Consider the following 16,947-nt stretch of genomic DNA (forward strand, 5'->3'; position numbering starts at 1 on the left):
ACTTCTATAACAATTTAAATACCATGGAAGGTGAAAAGGTTATTTATACGATAGCTAAAATTCGGAAAAGGAATAATAGGGATCTCGACTATGTTCGATGTGCTAAGAATGAGGAGGGTAGAGTGCTTGTGAATGATAAAGACATAAAGAAGAGATGGGATGAGTATTTTTGTAACCTACTCAATGGAGACAACCCTAATAGGAGTGGTTCGAGTACCTTGCTTGACAATAGGAATCATAGGTATGTACTTAAGATAGGAGTGACCGAGGTTATTGAAGCCATAAGGAAGATGAAAGTAGGGAGGACTTCAGGTCCGGATGAGGTCCCAATTGAAGTGTGGAAGAGCTTAGGTCTATGTGGGGTTTTTTGGTTGACCTAGCTGCTTAACAAGATCATGAACACGAAAAAGATGCCGGATGAGTGGAGGAGAAGTGTTATTGTCCCAATCTACAAAAATAATGTCGATATCTATAGCTGCAACAACTATAGAGGCATAAAACTCATGAGCCATACTATGAAACTATGGGAGAAGGTAATAGAGGTTTGTTTAAGAAGAGAAACCAATATCTCAGGGAACAAATTCAGTTTCATGCCTGGGAGATCCATTACAGAAGCGATTTACCTTCTTAGAAGGCTTATGGAAAAATCCAGAATGTACAAGTGGGATCTTCATATGGTCTTTGTCGACCTAGAAAGGGCCTATGACAGGGTCCCCAGAGATTTAATTTGACAGGTTTTAGAGAAGAAAGGGGTGTCAAGTAAATACGTGGATATAATTAAAGACATATATGGAGATGTGGTGACTAGTGTGATATCAGTGAGAGGCCAAGGTGTTGAGTTTCCAATTACTATTAGATTACATCAAGGATCCGCGTTGAGCCCTTACCTGTTTACACTTATCATGGATGACTTAACAAGAAATATTCAAGGAGAGATCCCGTGGTGTATGCTTTTTGCTGACGATATTGTGCTGGTCGGTAAAACTGTGACAGAGATTAACGATAAGTTGGAACTATGGAGATATACTTTCGAATCGCGAGGTCTTAAGATAAGTAGAATGAAGACAGAATAGATGATGCGTAACTTTAGTCGAGTAAGGATTGATAGCGTGAAAATTGAGGGGAGAGAGATCCTGCAAAATGACTGCTTCAGATATCTGGGCTCTATCTTAAACAAGGAAGGTGAGATTGATGATGGTGTTTCACATAGAATTAAAGGAGGATGGATGAAATAGAGGGGTGTCTGGAGTGTTATCTGATCGACGGATTCCTCTAAGACTTAAGGGAAAATTCTACAGAACTGTCATAAGACCAGCTTTGATGTATGGTGTAGAATGTTGGGTAGTCAAGAAGCGTAACGTATATAAGTTGAGTGTGGCTGAGATGAGGATGTTGAGATGGATGTGCGGTTAAACCCTGAGAGATAGAATAAGAAATGACCAGGTTAGATCCGATTTAGGAATTACCCCAATTCAGGATAAGCTCAGAGAATGTCGGCTACGATGGTTAGGGCGAGGCCTTTGGATGCCTCAGTATGGAGGAGTGATTAGATGCAGATGGATAGAGCTAAAAGGGCTAGGGCAGGAAAAAAAGGACCATTGATGAGTTAGTAAGGAGAGACATGCAAAAGTTAAGTCTTCACCCAAGTATGACATCTAACAGAGCTACGTGGAGGGCTAAGATCCGGGTTGCTGATTCGTGAGTGGGATGTCCCAAAGTCACTTTTTTTTTTTAAAATATATAAATATATACTTATAGATCAATGTAGCCAACCCCATTTATTTGGGATAAGGCTAAGTTGTGTTGTTGTTGCTTTAGTTTAAGTTTAGAGCAACCTAAATTGTTTATATTTTGTTTTGCAGGTAGCCCAATTTGTAGAGCAAAAAAGAGTGCACTTTCTTCACCTGATTCGATTGTCAGGAATTGAACTTGGGTCTCTTGGGTGAAAGCCAGATATTCCAACCCAACTCGTTGAATTTGCATTCAACTCTCTTGCACTGCTTGGTGTTAGCTTTTCTTTTTAGTTATTTTATTTTATTTTCGTAATTGTTGGTAGTTGATACATGGTCATCATTCTTGTCACCCCAACCTGACCAATTTGGACATTGAAATTGAGAGAACTTTACGTTTAATTCGAAAAAATAAAATGACAGAGGGGAATGGACCTGTAAGACGCCCATTGAGTGAACACTTTACCCCATCGACTTATACGTCTACCTCATGTATTAGGGTTCCTACTGTTCAGGCCGCCCAATATGAGATCACATCCTGTATTATTCAGATGCTCTCTTTCTAAGGACTTAATAATGAGGAACCCTACAAGCACCTGGATGAATTTTTGGAGATATGCTCCACTGTTAAAATCCAGAATTTTATTTAGATGCCCTTAGGTTGACCTTGTTCCCATTTTCCCTTAAGGATAAAGCCAAACAATGGCTTAATTCTTTGGATTCTATAGTGATTGAGATCTGGGCCCAAATGCAACAGGAGTTCCTAAAGAAGTGCTTTCCTATAGGTAGGACTAACTGAAATAACTTAGAGGGGATGAATAGGTTATACTAGTGGAAATTCAATTCTTTAAAAATATTATCCTAAGTGTGATTGTAAATAAAAGTTGCAGAATGAAATGAAATACTCATAATCACAGAACACCAAGAATTATAGTGGTTCGACTCAACCTGAGTCTAGTCCACTCCCTACAGGAGTCCTCTTCTAAGGTATTCCCCTAGCTTTCCCTTTCAATACAGTAGGTAGGGAAGAAACCTTTACATTATTTTTACGGATAAGATGGTCCTTACAAATCTCCTTTGCAGATGGAGAGGCACCTATTACAATTTCCTTTGCAGATAGAGAGACACCTTTCTCTTTTAAGGATACGAGGATCCTTACATAAGTCCTTTGTACAGTCTAAGAATTGATGTAAAAAATGATAAAGAAGATAGTGGAGTAAGAGTGTTACCTCTGGTGTGGTGCAAATGATGATTATAAAAATGAAATGATGCACCTCTTAAAAGTCTTCTTTGTAGCTTTGATTTGTACAACGAGAATGTGGAAGACTTGATGGAGACTTGAGCTTTTCTTTTTGGGATTGGTGAAGACCAACGCTGCTCAAGTGATTTGAATGCCTCTATGATTTTAATTGCTCACAACTATGCTTATAATGCTCAGACTTAATTGATAATTAATTATGAACATCTTAGCTATTTATAGGTGAGATTATGAGAGCATTTTAGGCAGTAAATCCGGCTAATGGTCATATTCTGGGTTAACCGGTCGATCGTATCTATAGTCGGTCGATCGGAAAGAGCCGTTGGAGATAAAAACTAGCCTTTATAAAAGTGATCCAGGCAAGTGCCGGTCGACCGGCTATGGCCTCAGATAGATCTGGTCGACCAGGGCTTCCAGCCGATCGACCACCTATAGTTCTGGCTGTTAAACTCGGTTGACCACCTATAGTTCTGTCTTAATTTTGACAGACAATTGTCATACTGACCGGTCGCCAGTATTTTGGCCATAACTTTTCGGTATGACATCGGATTGACTCGATTCAAGTTGTGTTAGAATCGTGACTCGATTTCCTACAACTTCCATGAGGGGTTTATCTCCTGATACCAACTCTAAGGTTTTCCAAAATGCCCTTGAGTTTGGTTATAGTGTTTTATAGAATAACACAGAACATACCACCTATGAACTTCCAAGTTTGGTCAAGGGATGTCGTAAAGTCATTCTAGTATGATGATATACGATGCATGAGGTGCGTGCACTATATATATATATATATATACACAAAGAGTACAAGATACAATATGAAGAGCATTTCTATCTTAGAGGTCTTCATCTTGTCTTGACGTTTTGAATCATTACTTGATGCTTTGGAGTCTTCATCTTCACTTGGCATTCTATACTTAGGATTCCATCTCTTTAAGCTTCTAGGTTGTGCATCCATATCTTGTTCCTTGAGTTCTTGACTTGAGCTCTCCAAGTATGCATAGCTAGAGATATCTTCTTATACTGATCACACTTATCAATCAAGTTAAATATGCATATTTGTTTGTTATTACCAAAACGCATATAGGAGTGTGGGCATGTTCCCAACACTAACCAAATCAGGTGAGCCATTACTAGTTTTTCACAAGTTGATGGTGAGCAATTCCATGAGACCTGGGAGAGACTTAAGGATCTAATTAGAAAGTGTCCCCATCATGCTGTACCTAAGTGGCAGTTGGTCCAATGTTTCTATGATGGACTGACAGATAGACAGAGACAGATGGTTGATGCTTCTTGTGGAGGCACTTTTATGCATAAAAGTGAGGATGAGGCATGGAAACTATTTGAAACTCTCAGTGAAATTTCCCTACTTCATGTGTCAGCCTCTAGGACTGAAGCCCCCACTATTGGATCCCAAAAGAGAGGTGGCCTCTATGAGGGTCAATCTGTGGCCATAAACACTAGAGTGGACATGCTTTCTAAAAAGCTTGACCGCTCATTGTCCATGGGGCAGAATTTTAGGCAATCTACCCCAGCTCCCACTTATCAGGATGCGTGTGCTCTTTGTGCCAATCCTGCACATTATGTGGGTGATTGCCCTCGAGCTGTGCGATTCTCTGAATATGTTCAAGAACATGCACAGGCTGCCCAGAGTTTCTCTAAAATAGGTAATGACCCATATTCCCAGGCCTATAACCCTGGTTGGAGGAATGACCCCAATTTTGGATGGAAACAACCCAATAGTTTCCAAAATCCACTATATAGGCAGAATTTTTCCAATCAGCAGACTGCCTATAGAGATGTGCAGCAACCACCTCCTCCACCGCCTATGAATTCATCATTAGAGGGAAAGGTGATGCTTGCCTTGAATGGGTTGGACCAAAACACACAACTCTTGCACTCCCATACTCAATCCCTCATTAACTTGGAAACTCAGTTGGGTTAGTTAATTGACGCCATCAGTAGGAGAGAGGAAGGCCAACTGCCAAGTCAAGTGGTAGGAAATCCTAAGAGTCAGCTTAGCAATCGAGTTTTCCATGAACAAGCCTAGGCAGTCATGACCCTAAGGAATGGCCGAGTATTGGGAACACCTGAATAGAATTTCCTTGCAAAGGATTCTGAGAAAGAGATGAGTCCAGACCCCAGTCCTGAAGCTCCACAAGCTTCTAAGGATGATGAGATTGAACAAGTTGGGGGAGGCAGTAACCCTAATGTTTATATGCCTAAAGCCCATTTCCCCTCTTGTTTAGAATCTACTTTTTCTGCATTTGGCAAGAAGAGTTCAAGAATGGAAGAGATGATGGAATTTTTCAAACAAGTCCAGATCAACCTTCCTCTTCTAGATGCCATAAAGCAAGTTCCAGCTTATGCTAAGTTCTTGAAAGATTTATGTACTCAAAAGCGTAAACTGAAGACCCACATTCCAAAAACTGTCCATCTTACTGAGCAAGTGAGTGCTGTCTTGTCCAATAAGCTTCCCCCTAAGCTTAAGGATCTAGGAGCACCTTTCATATCTTGCACCATTGGGAACCTTCCCATTGAGCGTACTCTCCTTGATCTAGGGGCAAGTGTGAATATTTTGCCTCGCTCAGTTTGTGATCATTTTGGGTTTGGAGAATTGAAGCCTACAGAGGTTATTCTCTAACTTGTTGACCGTTCAATCAAAGTCCCTAGAGGCTGTATTGAGGATGTATTAGTTACGGTTGATGAGCTTTATTTTCCTGTGGATTTCCTTGTTCTTGACATGGAAGCACCTACTAATGGAAAACCACAGTTGATAATCTTAGGGCGTCTATTCTTGGCCATTGCCTATGCATGCATCAATTGTAGATCAGGTGCAATGGACATTTCCTTTGGCAATAGGAAGCTCCGATTGAACATCTTCAATGCTTCTTTAGGGACCCAATGTGAGGACGAGTGTTTCTCCGTTGATGTGATAGATGAGGTGGTAGCACAGTACACCCCAGTGATATTAGCAGATGACCTAGTGCAGTAATGTTTGACCTTCTTTGGAAGTGATGATTTTGATGTTGATTCTTACACTGCTGAGGTCAATGCTCTGTTAGATGCTCCTACCTTTTCTGATCGTCCTCCTTGGACTATCAAGTTTGAGCCCCTTCCTCCTTTGGCTGAGAAGCCAACACTAAGATCTATTGAGTCTCTACTAGTGTTAGAGCTTAAACTATTGCCAGTTTTAGTGAAATATGCTTTCTTGGGATCGAATGAGACACTGTCATCATTGCTTCGAATTTGACACCTGATCAAGAAAGCAAACTGTTGGATGTTCTCAATAAACATAAGGCTGCCATTGGATGGTTCGTGGCTGATTTGAATGGTATTAGCCCATCAATTTGTATGCATCGTATCTATTGTGATGATGGAGCTAAACCTTTTCAGGATGCGCAAAGGAGATTGAATCCTAACATGTGTGAAGTTGTTAAGAAAGAGGTGGTAAAATAGTTAGATGCAGGCATCATTTATCCCATCTCTGATAGCAAGTGGGTGAGTCCCACTCAAGTCGTGCCTAAGAAGTCAGGCATTATTGTCGTTAAGAACGACTAGGGTGACAAGGTCCCTACTTGCACAACCACAGGTTGACGGGTATGCATTGATTATCAGAGATTGAATTCTATCACCCGTAAGGATTACTTTCCTTTGCCGTTCATTGATCAGATACTAGAGAAATTAGCAGGCCAAAGCCATTTCTGTTTCTTAGATGGCTATTCAGGTTATAATCAGGTCGCTGTATGCCCTGAAGACCAAGAGAAAACCATTTTCACGTGCCCTTATGGTACATTCGCTTTCCGACGGATGCCCTTTGGGTTATGTAATGCAGCCACCTTTCAGAGGTGCATAATGTCTATCTTTTCTGACATGGTGGGAGATTTTCTCGAGGTTTTCATGGATGATTTCTCTGTGTTTGGGTTTTCCTTTGATGATTGTCTCTTAAAACTGACTAATGTTTCGAAACGTTGTATAGAGATAAATCTGATTCTGAGTTGGGAGAAAAGCCATTTCATGGTTCAAGACGGCATCGTTCTGGGTCACATTGTGTCCAAACGTGGGATAGAGGGTGATAAGGCCAAGGTTGATTTGATTGCCAAACTCCCACCTCCCACTTTTGTTCGGCAGGTCCGTTCATTTTTAGGCCATATAGGCTTCTATAGGTGGTTCATTAAGGATTTCAGTACTATATCTAGACCCTTGTGTGATTTTCTTGCCAAGGATGCTCATTTTGTCTTTGATGATAATTGCCTTCGAGCCTTCCATACCATTAGAGCTTTATTGTCTGTAGCACCCATAATCTAGCCCCCAGATTGATCACTGCCATTTGATATCATGTGTGATGCATTTGAATATGCTGTTGGAGCTGTGTTAGGACAGAGAGTTGACAAGAAACCTATTGTCATATATTATGCTAGTAAGACCTCAGAAGCTCAATTGAATTATACTACGACTGAGAAAGAATTACTAGCATTTGTCTTTGCTTTTGATAAATTCCGATCTTATCTCCTTAGTTCCAAGGTTGTGGTGTATATTGATCATGCTGCTCTTAGGCATTTACTTACCAAGAAAGACACCAAACCTAGGTTGATTAGATGGATTCTTTTGTTATAAGAATTTGATTTAGAAATTCGGGACAAGAAAGGTTCCGAGAATGTGGTAGCAGATCATCTGTCTAGGATCTTAGTTGAGTCACCCTCCACCATTGAGTTGGTTAGAGATTCATTTCCTGATGAGCAATTATTTGCGATTTCTCATATGCCTTCTCCTTGGTTTGCACATATAGTGAACTACTTGGTTGTTGGGAAGCTTCCTAACGGTTGGAGTAAGCAGGAGAAAGATTCTTCTCATAGCTGAAGTTCTATTATTGGGAGGATCCGGAGTTGTTTAGGTATTGTCCTGATCAGATTATCTGTCGTCGTCTCAGAGAGTGAGTTTCATAGTATACTTACCTTTTGTCACACTCTTGCATGTGGAGGGCATTTTAGTGGCAAGAAAACTGTTGCCAAGGTTTTACAGAGTGTTTTCTTTTGGCCTCCTATCTTTAAAGATGGCTATGAGTTTTGCCGCAATTGTGTCTAGTGTTAGAAAGTCAGAAATATGTCTCGTAGAGACATGATGCCCCTTAATCCTATTCTTGTTGTCGAGATCTTTGATGCGTGGGGCATATATTTCATGGGACCTTTCCCCCCATCTTTCGGCTTTGAGTACATTTTGGTTGCAGTAGATTATGTGTCTAAATGGGTGGAAGTAGTGGCCACGAGAACCAATGATCACAAGGTGGCAGTTAAGTTTGTACAGAGTCACATTTTCAGTCGCTTTGGATTTCCACGTGCCATCATTAGTGATGGTGGCTCCCATTTTTAGCATTGGAATTTTGGGGCGCTACTGCGGAAGTATTCTATTACTCATAAGGTTGCCACGCCTTATCATCCGCAGACCAGTGGTCAAGTAGAGATGTCTAATAGGGAGATCAAGCGCATTCTTGAGAAAACGGTTAGGCCTGATAGGAAAGATTGGTTTGTGAGACTAGATGATGCATTGTGGGCGTACCGTACTGCTTATAAGACTCCTATTGGCATGTCCCCTTACCGATTGGTATTTGGGAAAGCTTATCACTTATTTGTTGAGTTAGAACAACGTGTTTTGTAGCCATTAAAACATTAGTTTTGATATGGTCAAAGCTGGTTCTAACCGTTGTCTTTAACTCTTGGAGTTGGAAGAAATGCGCAATGATGCGTATGAGAGCGCACATATTTATAAGGCTAGGACAAAGGCTTTTCATGATAATGTCCGGAAGACTTTTGAAGTTAAGCAGAAAGTTTGGCTTTTCAATTCCAAGCTACGCCTCTTTCCTGGCGAACTTCGCTCTCGATGGGATGGCCCCTTTGTGGTCACAAAAGTGTCGCCCCATGGTGCTATTACAATTCAAGATCCTAAGATAGGGCACACTTTTCAGGTTAATGGGCAACTCTTTAAACCTCATGTGAATGGTATTACTGATGGCCAGGTTATTGAGTCTATTGATTTGATTGATCCGGTTTATGATTTCTTTTGAGTTCCACTGTTTGTCTGGCTGAAGACGGTAAACTTAGCGCTTGTGGGAGGAAACCCACCATTTTACTTAATGTTTTTGTTTAGTCGTGTTTTTTAGGTTTAGTAGTGGGGCATGGCCATGTGGTGCAGATGATAGCAGTAGCACTTTATTCCATCAGGTTGTATTACTCCTTCCCTTTGCTTTGCTTTGCTTTCCTTTGCTTTATTATGTGTTATTCTTTCACATGCCATTGGGGACAATGTCATTTAAGTTGGGGAGTGAGAGTGAATTTTTTATTGAATGAACAATTTGAACTTGAACTCTGATATTGATTACACATTTCGGCTTAATTTTTCTACTCTAGAGCTTTTAAGGTCTTTGTTAAGAGTTATAGCTTGTGATTTTCAAGTGTGTTGATTTATTTAATAGTTAGTTAAACTTAGAACATTATTATTCTTTCATGTTAGTTAACTTTTTTTGCTTTGAGTCTGAAATTGCCATTTTAGTGAATGTTAATGATGATCCTTGTGTAATTATGCAAGCCTTATGTGTTGAAAATTGATTTAAATCATGCATTATGACTTCCTCCCTAGTAACCGGGTTTCTTTGCCACAAGCATTGAAATTTGCATCAAACAAGTGGAATGTCTATATTAAAAAAAAAAAAAAAAAAAAAAAAAGAAAAAAAAAATTCCTTCTGAGTAACCGGGCCTCTATGTCACAAACATGGAGTTTCGCGTAAAAAGGTTAGACAGTTTGAGCAAAATTTGAGAACTTTGATCTAGTCTTGGCTTGTAGCCTATTTGGGTTGAGTAAGTAAGTCCGAGGGATGTTCTACACTTAGTTTCTGACATCCATCTAGCTTGAGAGCAATTGATCGAAAGTTCACTACATAACCCTTTTAGAAAGCTTAATAGGTCAGGAAATTGCCCGGATCAGAGTAATTGTAAAAAAAAAAAAAGTGATCATTGTTGCATGACAAAAGTGATGGCTTGTATAGCACTTGGACTTCATGACTTATCTACGATGGTTGATTTTGAATGTAAGAGTAAAAGTTAGCTAGAATGGTTGAGGATGTTGTTCTTTGTTTAACTTTGTGTTGAATTGTTGGCATATTTAGAACCCTTGTTATTGATTCATTGATGACACTCTTACTTGCTTATGAGTGGTTACATTAAGCTAATTGCATAATAACCAGAGTAGTTTTTATTGTCTTTCATGCGAGGACGAGCAAAAGTGCAAGTTAAGGAGTGTGATCAGGTCGTAATTATTTATGAAATGAATATTTAATTCTTAATTTTAATTGGATGTTTCATGATTAATTTGGCTACACAATATGATGTTTATGCTTGCGGGGTTTTCAAAAGATATGCATGGGACAGATGTTGTTCAGTCTAGAAGCAAGGGCAAAGGATCAAGGGTAGAGTTGGAATTTCCAAGAGAAGAAGAGAATATTATTAAAAAAAGAAAAAAAAAAGAAAAAAAAGGGAAATTTAGGGAGAGAAAACCCCACGGTTCTCCCTCTCTCCCTATTCCACACATTCACTACTCCCTCTCCTACTTTCTCTCATGTTTTTCTCTCCTTGTCCTAACCATCTCCTAAATACCCTCATCTAGCCGACCTTTATCTCTTTCTGTCCTAATCTAATTCATTTATCTCACCCACGCAAACCCTCTCTCTCTTTTCTCCCTATTTCTTCTCCCCCATCCCACGATTTCTCTCTCATAGATTTCCTACTAAATCTCTCCCCTTCATCCACGGTTCTCACTTTCTCTCTTAATTCCCCTCTCTCCCACGATTTCTCTCTCACCCACATCTCTCTCCTCTTTCTTCTCCCATCTCACACACCCTTATCTCTCCCTCTTTTTCTATCCTAATCCAACTCCACCTCTTTGCCATCACACGTACCCCTTTCCCCCCTCAATATATATCTCGGTCCTTTTCTTTGGGAGGGACGACACACCCATTCTTTAGGGAGAGGCTGCCATATCACACCCTTAATAGAGAAGATAGTTTGCTGGTTTTTTCTTTTTTCGGTTTTCATAGTTCTCTTTTCTTTTTGGATCATGCATTCTTTGGGACGGATTTTCAGGAACAACATTGCGCCGAGGTTTCATCACCATCATCATCATTGTTGCCATTCCTTCATTAGCACCATTAGCGGCTAAGTTCCTTTCTATCTTTAGGTTTAGATGAAGTTTTGAGTTATTGTTATTTAATTTTTGTTGGATTTCATACTTGATTGTTTGATGTTACCCTTCCCATTGTGGATTATTTTTATAGATAAATTAGTTTAGGATATTTGTTTTTGTGATTCAATTATTCTATTCAAGCAAGGGTATTTCATATTGAGAAGAAGCTATCCTTAGGTCTCGAATCCGTTTTGGTATTATTACCAATTTCTGGTTCATACTTTGGTTCACTGAAACTGTAAGTTCCAATGCAACGACAAAAACACAATCTTTGACTACACTAAGCATAACCTATCCTGTCAAGCACTATCGTCAATCGCTTTTGCTTATCGCGCTTAGTTTGATTGGTTAAAGGGTATCGTTAGTACATGCCACAGATCAACATAAAATACCATTGCTTGAATAGAATAATTGAATCACATAGACAATTATTCTAAACTACAGGGTCTTTAACATCAAACAATTATGTATGAACTTAAATCAGAAATTAAATAACAATAAACAAAAATTTCATCTAAACCTAAGGATAGAAAGGAAACTTAGCCACTCATGGTACTAATGAATGCAAGGTAGCAATGATGATGGTGGTGATGAATCCTTGACGCAATGGCAATCCTCCCTATGCAATGCTGTCCTGCAAATCCGTCCACAAGAAGGTGAATTCCAGAAGAAAAGTGGACTATGAGAACTAAGAAAGAAAAACCAGCAAGCTATCTTCTGTGTGAGGAGTAATATGGGCAACCTAAGTCCTAAAGAATGAGTGTGAAGAATGTCCCTAAAGAGAAGGACCGAGAGGGATTTATTAAGGAGAGAGATATGGAATGGAGAGATAAAATAGGAGAGGATTTTGAGGGCGAGTAGGAAAGAGATTCGGTGGGAGATGGAAGAGAAAAGAGGGCGAGATCTACTAAATTAAGGGTAATTCGGTGAGAGAGAGAGAGAGAGAGAGAGAGAGAGAGATGAGTTCGGTGAGAGAGAAACCGTGGGATGGGGAAGAGATCTTAAGAGATGAGAGATAGAGAAAGAATAGGGAGAGAACATGGGAGATATTTTAGGAAAAGTGGGAGAGAGGGACTCCAATTCTATGGACAAAGAGAGAAGGGTGAGAAAAAGTAGGAAAAGGGGGAAGGAGATGGATGTGAGAAAGAGGAAGAAGAGGAAACCGTCCTCAATTTCCTTTTATTATTTTTATTCTCTTTTCCTCTTAAAATTTCTAATTCTGCCCTTGATCTTTGCCCTTCCTTCTAGACTGAAACATCTCTGTCCATTTAGCATCAAACCTGTGCGCATCTCTTGAATACTCTACGATCAAAGATTATCCCAATATGTGGTCCAATTACTCATGAAAATCAAATTAAGATTAACAATTGGATATTAATTTCATGAATAATTATAACCCGATCAATTAATATGTGGCCCAACCTTAGGGCTGTTTGGGGTGCCTTATAAAGAGACTAATAGGGCAGTACCTCACACAATCGTGGGCTGCTGTTAACAGTATGAAGAAAAGGAAAGAAGAGAAGAAGAAGAAAAGAGAAGAAAGAAGTAGAAGAAAGAGAAGTGAAAAAGGAGCTTCACCTAAACTTGCTGTTGGACCAGAACTGTACATAGGTAAGAATTCTACCTTATTAATAGTATAAATTTTGTGAAAACATAATAGGTTTAGCAGCTAGGGTTAGGGTTTACACCAACTGGAGGCAGTTAGGGAATCCCTCGGCAGGGTATTATTGTCCAGTAGGGAAAACCCCAACCCAGGAGAGGTTTTAGGAACCCAATTGATTAGGGATTTATCCCTGTGAACCCTAGAATATCGAATATTCAATACACAAGTGAAATTCTGTATAATCAGAGTCAGATTAAGGTCAATTAAATGGGGGGAATTCTGCTAGAACCTATTAGTAGAATTTTACTCAAAATTCAGAACTTGAAATTATACTTACCTGGGGTTAGCAAGTTCCATTACTGTAAACCTATTAATTAGGCCCTAATTAGGTGATTAAATTTAGGGGAAAATGGGTTCAGATTTCAAATTAACTTAATTCATATTAAATTCTGAAATTTTATAAGAAATAGGGATTGGAATTGGTAAGAAATTTGTCCCTGTAAAACCCTAAAGCATAGGGTTTCTATTATTTCAGTGGAATTTTGGGCAATTGAGACTAAATTAGGGGCGCTGTTGCCAATTTAGTAGCAGTATGTCAATTAGGAACTAAATTTTGGTAAATTGAGTGCATAATTTTAAACCCTAGAGTGGAGTTTTTTTTTTTATCAGATGACTTGGTCCCTGGAAATTTCTGCTGGAAATCAATTAGGGGCTGAATTAATTAGGTTAGGTTTGTACTTATAAATGTTTCATCTCAATTGATGGCTAAGACATGAGATGATGAGAAATACCCTCAGGTACAGTGTGTGCAAAATGTGCACAACCCTATCTCTCCCCCTTCCCTCCCCTCTGACGGGGTGGTTTTAGCGGGACCGCCGTCCTGGCTGTCTAGGTGCTGCACCAGTACTCTCTGGATTAAACTGCGACGGAATACAAGACATCATACACCAACAACATATGTCACAGGCAAGATTACAATAAACAAACATTCCATAAGATAAGTCAGGGCACCCAATCACCTTGGTGTCCAATTTCCAGAAAATTCACTGCTTTGGTTCAATTAGATTCCCTCACTACAACTTATTTTCCTATTTCGCAAAATATTTCAAATCATTATTTACATAACAAAATCCCACATTCTACCACAACCCGCCTAAGTATAGTATCCTTAGGCAATTGTAGTTTAATCTGGATTAGGGTGGCAATTGTAGTTTAATCCGGATTAGGGTTTTTTCGCTATATATATTTGTAGCGAGGGTTTCTTTCTCTGTAATGCAAGCAATACTGAGAGGTGTGAGGACGAGCGCTATAACCCTATTCTCCATTGATAGTGAAGCAGGATCTCATCTCACCGGGGACGTAGGCAACCTTGCCGAACCTCGTAAAATCCGTGTGCATTGTTTGTTATTTATTTTTTCATTATCTTCTGCATCGTTTTAGGGTTGCGTTTCTACAAATTGGTATCAAAGCTCTAGGTTTCCGTTTTCTAGGGTTTACTATCACGATGGCAGGGAAGGGATCGAATGTCAAGTATGACATCGAGAGGTTTAATGGGAAGAACAATTTCACTCTTTGGCGTCAAAGGATGAAGGATCTTTTGATACAGCAAGGTTTGGCAAAAACGTTGTTGGGGAAGTCGAAGAAACCTGCAAAAATTACTGACGAAGATTGGGAAGAGATGGAGGAAAAGGCGGTAAGTGCTATTCGATTAAATCTTTCTGATGATGCCCTACAATATGTTGTGGGCATCGAATCTGCACCGCAGTTATGGGCGAAACTTGAACGCATCTACATGACGAAGTCCTTAACGAACAAGTTGTTCGTGAAGAAGCAACTGTATTCTCTACAGATGGAGGAAGGTACGGATTTATTAGAGCATCTTAACATGTTCAATCAGATCGTAAGTAAACTTGCAAACCTGGAGGTTAAGATCAAGGATGAAGACAAGGCGTTACTGTTGCTGTCGTCGCTCCCAGAATCATATGATCACCTAGTAACGACTCTCTTGTACGGGAAGGAGACCCTTGAAATGGATGAAGTTGCAGCTGCCCTCATGTTCAGTGATACAAGGAAGAAGGCTAGTAGTACGAAATCTCAAGGAGAAGGTCTTTTCGGAGGTGACAAGGAGATAGAAAGAGGGAGATCAAATCAGAAGGGATTTGGGAAGAGTCGATCGAAATCAAAAGGGGCAAAGACCAAGGTCTCTTGTTACTATTGCAAGAAGGAAGGTCATCTGAAGAGAGAGTGCTTGAAGAGGAAGGCAGACTTAAAGAAGAAAGGTGTAGATAAGGCATCTGAGGAAGCTAGCGTGGCTGACAGTTCAGATGAAGATGATGGAGATGTACTCTCTATATCATCAGGTAAGAATCAACCTTCTGATTCTTAGATTTTAGATTCTGGATGTTCATATCACATGTGTCCACATAAGGATTGGTTTGATACATATCAACCATATAATGGTGGGTCTGTCCTAATAGGGAATGATGCTGTATGCAATACCATTGGGATAGGCACTATCAAAATCAAGATATTTGATGGGATAGTAAGAACCTTAGCAGATGTAAGACATGTACCAGAATTAAGGAAAAACTTAATATCTTTGGGGGCACTTGACTCAAATGGCTGCAAGTACATAGCGGAAGGTGGAGTTCTCAAAGTTATTAAGGGTGTAATGGTTGTCATGAAGGGACAGCTAACAGGAAACCTATACAGACTCATAGGGAGCACAGTTATAGGTGGAGCATCTGTGACTACAGATGCAGTATTTGATACAGATGATACCTATCTGTGGCATATGCAGTTAGGGCATATGGGAGAAAGAGGATTGATGGAGCTTCATAAAAGAAAAATGTTGAAGGGAGTAAAAACTTGTAAACTGAACTTCTGCAAGTATTGTGTGTTCGGAAAACAGTGCAAGGTTAGTTTCAAAACTGCAAAACATAAGAGTAAAGGAGTGCTTGATTATGTACACAGCGATGTATGGGGTCCTTCAACAACAAAATCTAAAGGTGGGGCAAAATACTTCGTGGCCTTTGTTGATGATTACTCAAGGAAAGTTTGGATCTACTTCATGAAGCATAAAAGTGAGGTGTTCACTAAATTTAAGGAATGGAAGGCTGAGGTAGAAAGGAAGACAGGAAAGAAAATTAAATACTTGAGAACAGATAATGGAGGGTACACATATAAGCCGTTTCTAGAATTGTGCAAAGCTGAAGGGATTACACGTCACTTCACAGTTCCAAAGACACCACAACAAAATGGTGTAGCTGAAAGGATGAACAGAACACTTCTAGAAAGAGCTCGGAGTATGAGGCTAAATGCAGGGTTAAGCAAGAGATTTTGGGCAGAAGCAGTGAACATAGCATGTTTCCTCATCAATAGGTCTCCATCAAAGGCGATTGATTGTAAAATTCCTGAAGAGGTATGGACAGGAAAACCAGTAGATTATTCTATTCTAAAAATATTTGGTTGTCCAGCCTATGCACATGTTGAGAGTGAGCAGCGTTCCAAGTTAGACTCAAAGTCTAAGCAGTGTATCTTTCTTGGTTTTAAGAAAGGTGTAAAGGGATTCAAGTTGTGGGATCCAAGTTCACAGAAGGTTGTGGTTAGCAGAGACGTTGTGTTTGATGAGTCTCATGTAGTAAAGTCAAATTACAATTCACAAGCAGTTGATGAAAATAAAGAAGGTTTTACTGTGCAGGTGGAGTTAGGTGAGTTAGAAACAACAGGAGAGAATGAATCATCAAGTGACTTACCAGGACAACATGAAGCAGTAGAAGTTCCCTATACTGTGGCAAAGGCTAAAGGGAAGCGTACTCACAAAGCACCTATGAGATACGGGTTTGAGGATATGGTTGCCTATGCTCTCACTGTAGGTACATGTGATCCATCTTCCTACCATGATGCTTTGAGTGATGCACAACATGATAAATGGATGACAGCTATGATGGAGAAAATGGAATCTCTACAGAAGAACAAGACTTGGGAGATTGTGGAAAAACCCAAGGGAAGAAAAATCATTGGGTGTAAATGGGTCTTTCGTAAAAAAGAGGTTCTGAGAAGGAGTGTGAAAGGTATAAGGCCAGACTTGTAGCCAAGGGCTATGCACAGAAGGAGGGGATAGA

At 39.8% G+C, this 16,947-nt stretch overlaps 1 non-coding gene across 1 annotated transcript; it reads right to left on the reverse strand.

The window, feature by feature from the left end:
- Positions 1 to 4,103: 4,103 nt before the first annotated feature.
- LOC122083022 lies at positions 4,104 to 4,209 on the reverse strand. The gene has a single exon (XR_006141548.1). It is a non-coding gene; the product is annotated as a small nucleolar RNA R71 (small nucleolar RNA).
- Positions 4,210 to 16,947: the final 12,738 nt, after the last annotated feature.

This window comes from Macadamia integrifolia, chromosome 6 (genome assembly GCF_013358625.1).
Source record: "Macadamia integrifolia cultivar HAES 741 chromosome 6, SCU_Mint_v3, whole genome shotgun sequence".
NCBI classification, from domain to species: domain Eukaryota; kingdom Viridiplantae; phylum Streptophyta; class Magnoliopsida; order Proteales; family Proteaceae; genus Macadamia; species Macadamia integrifolia.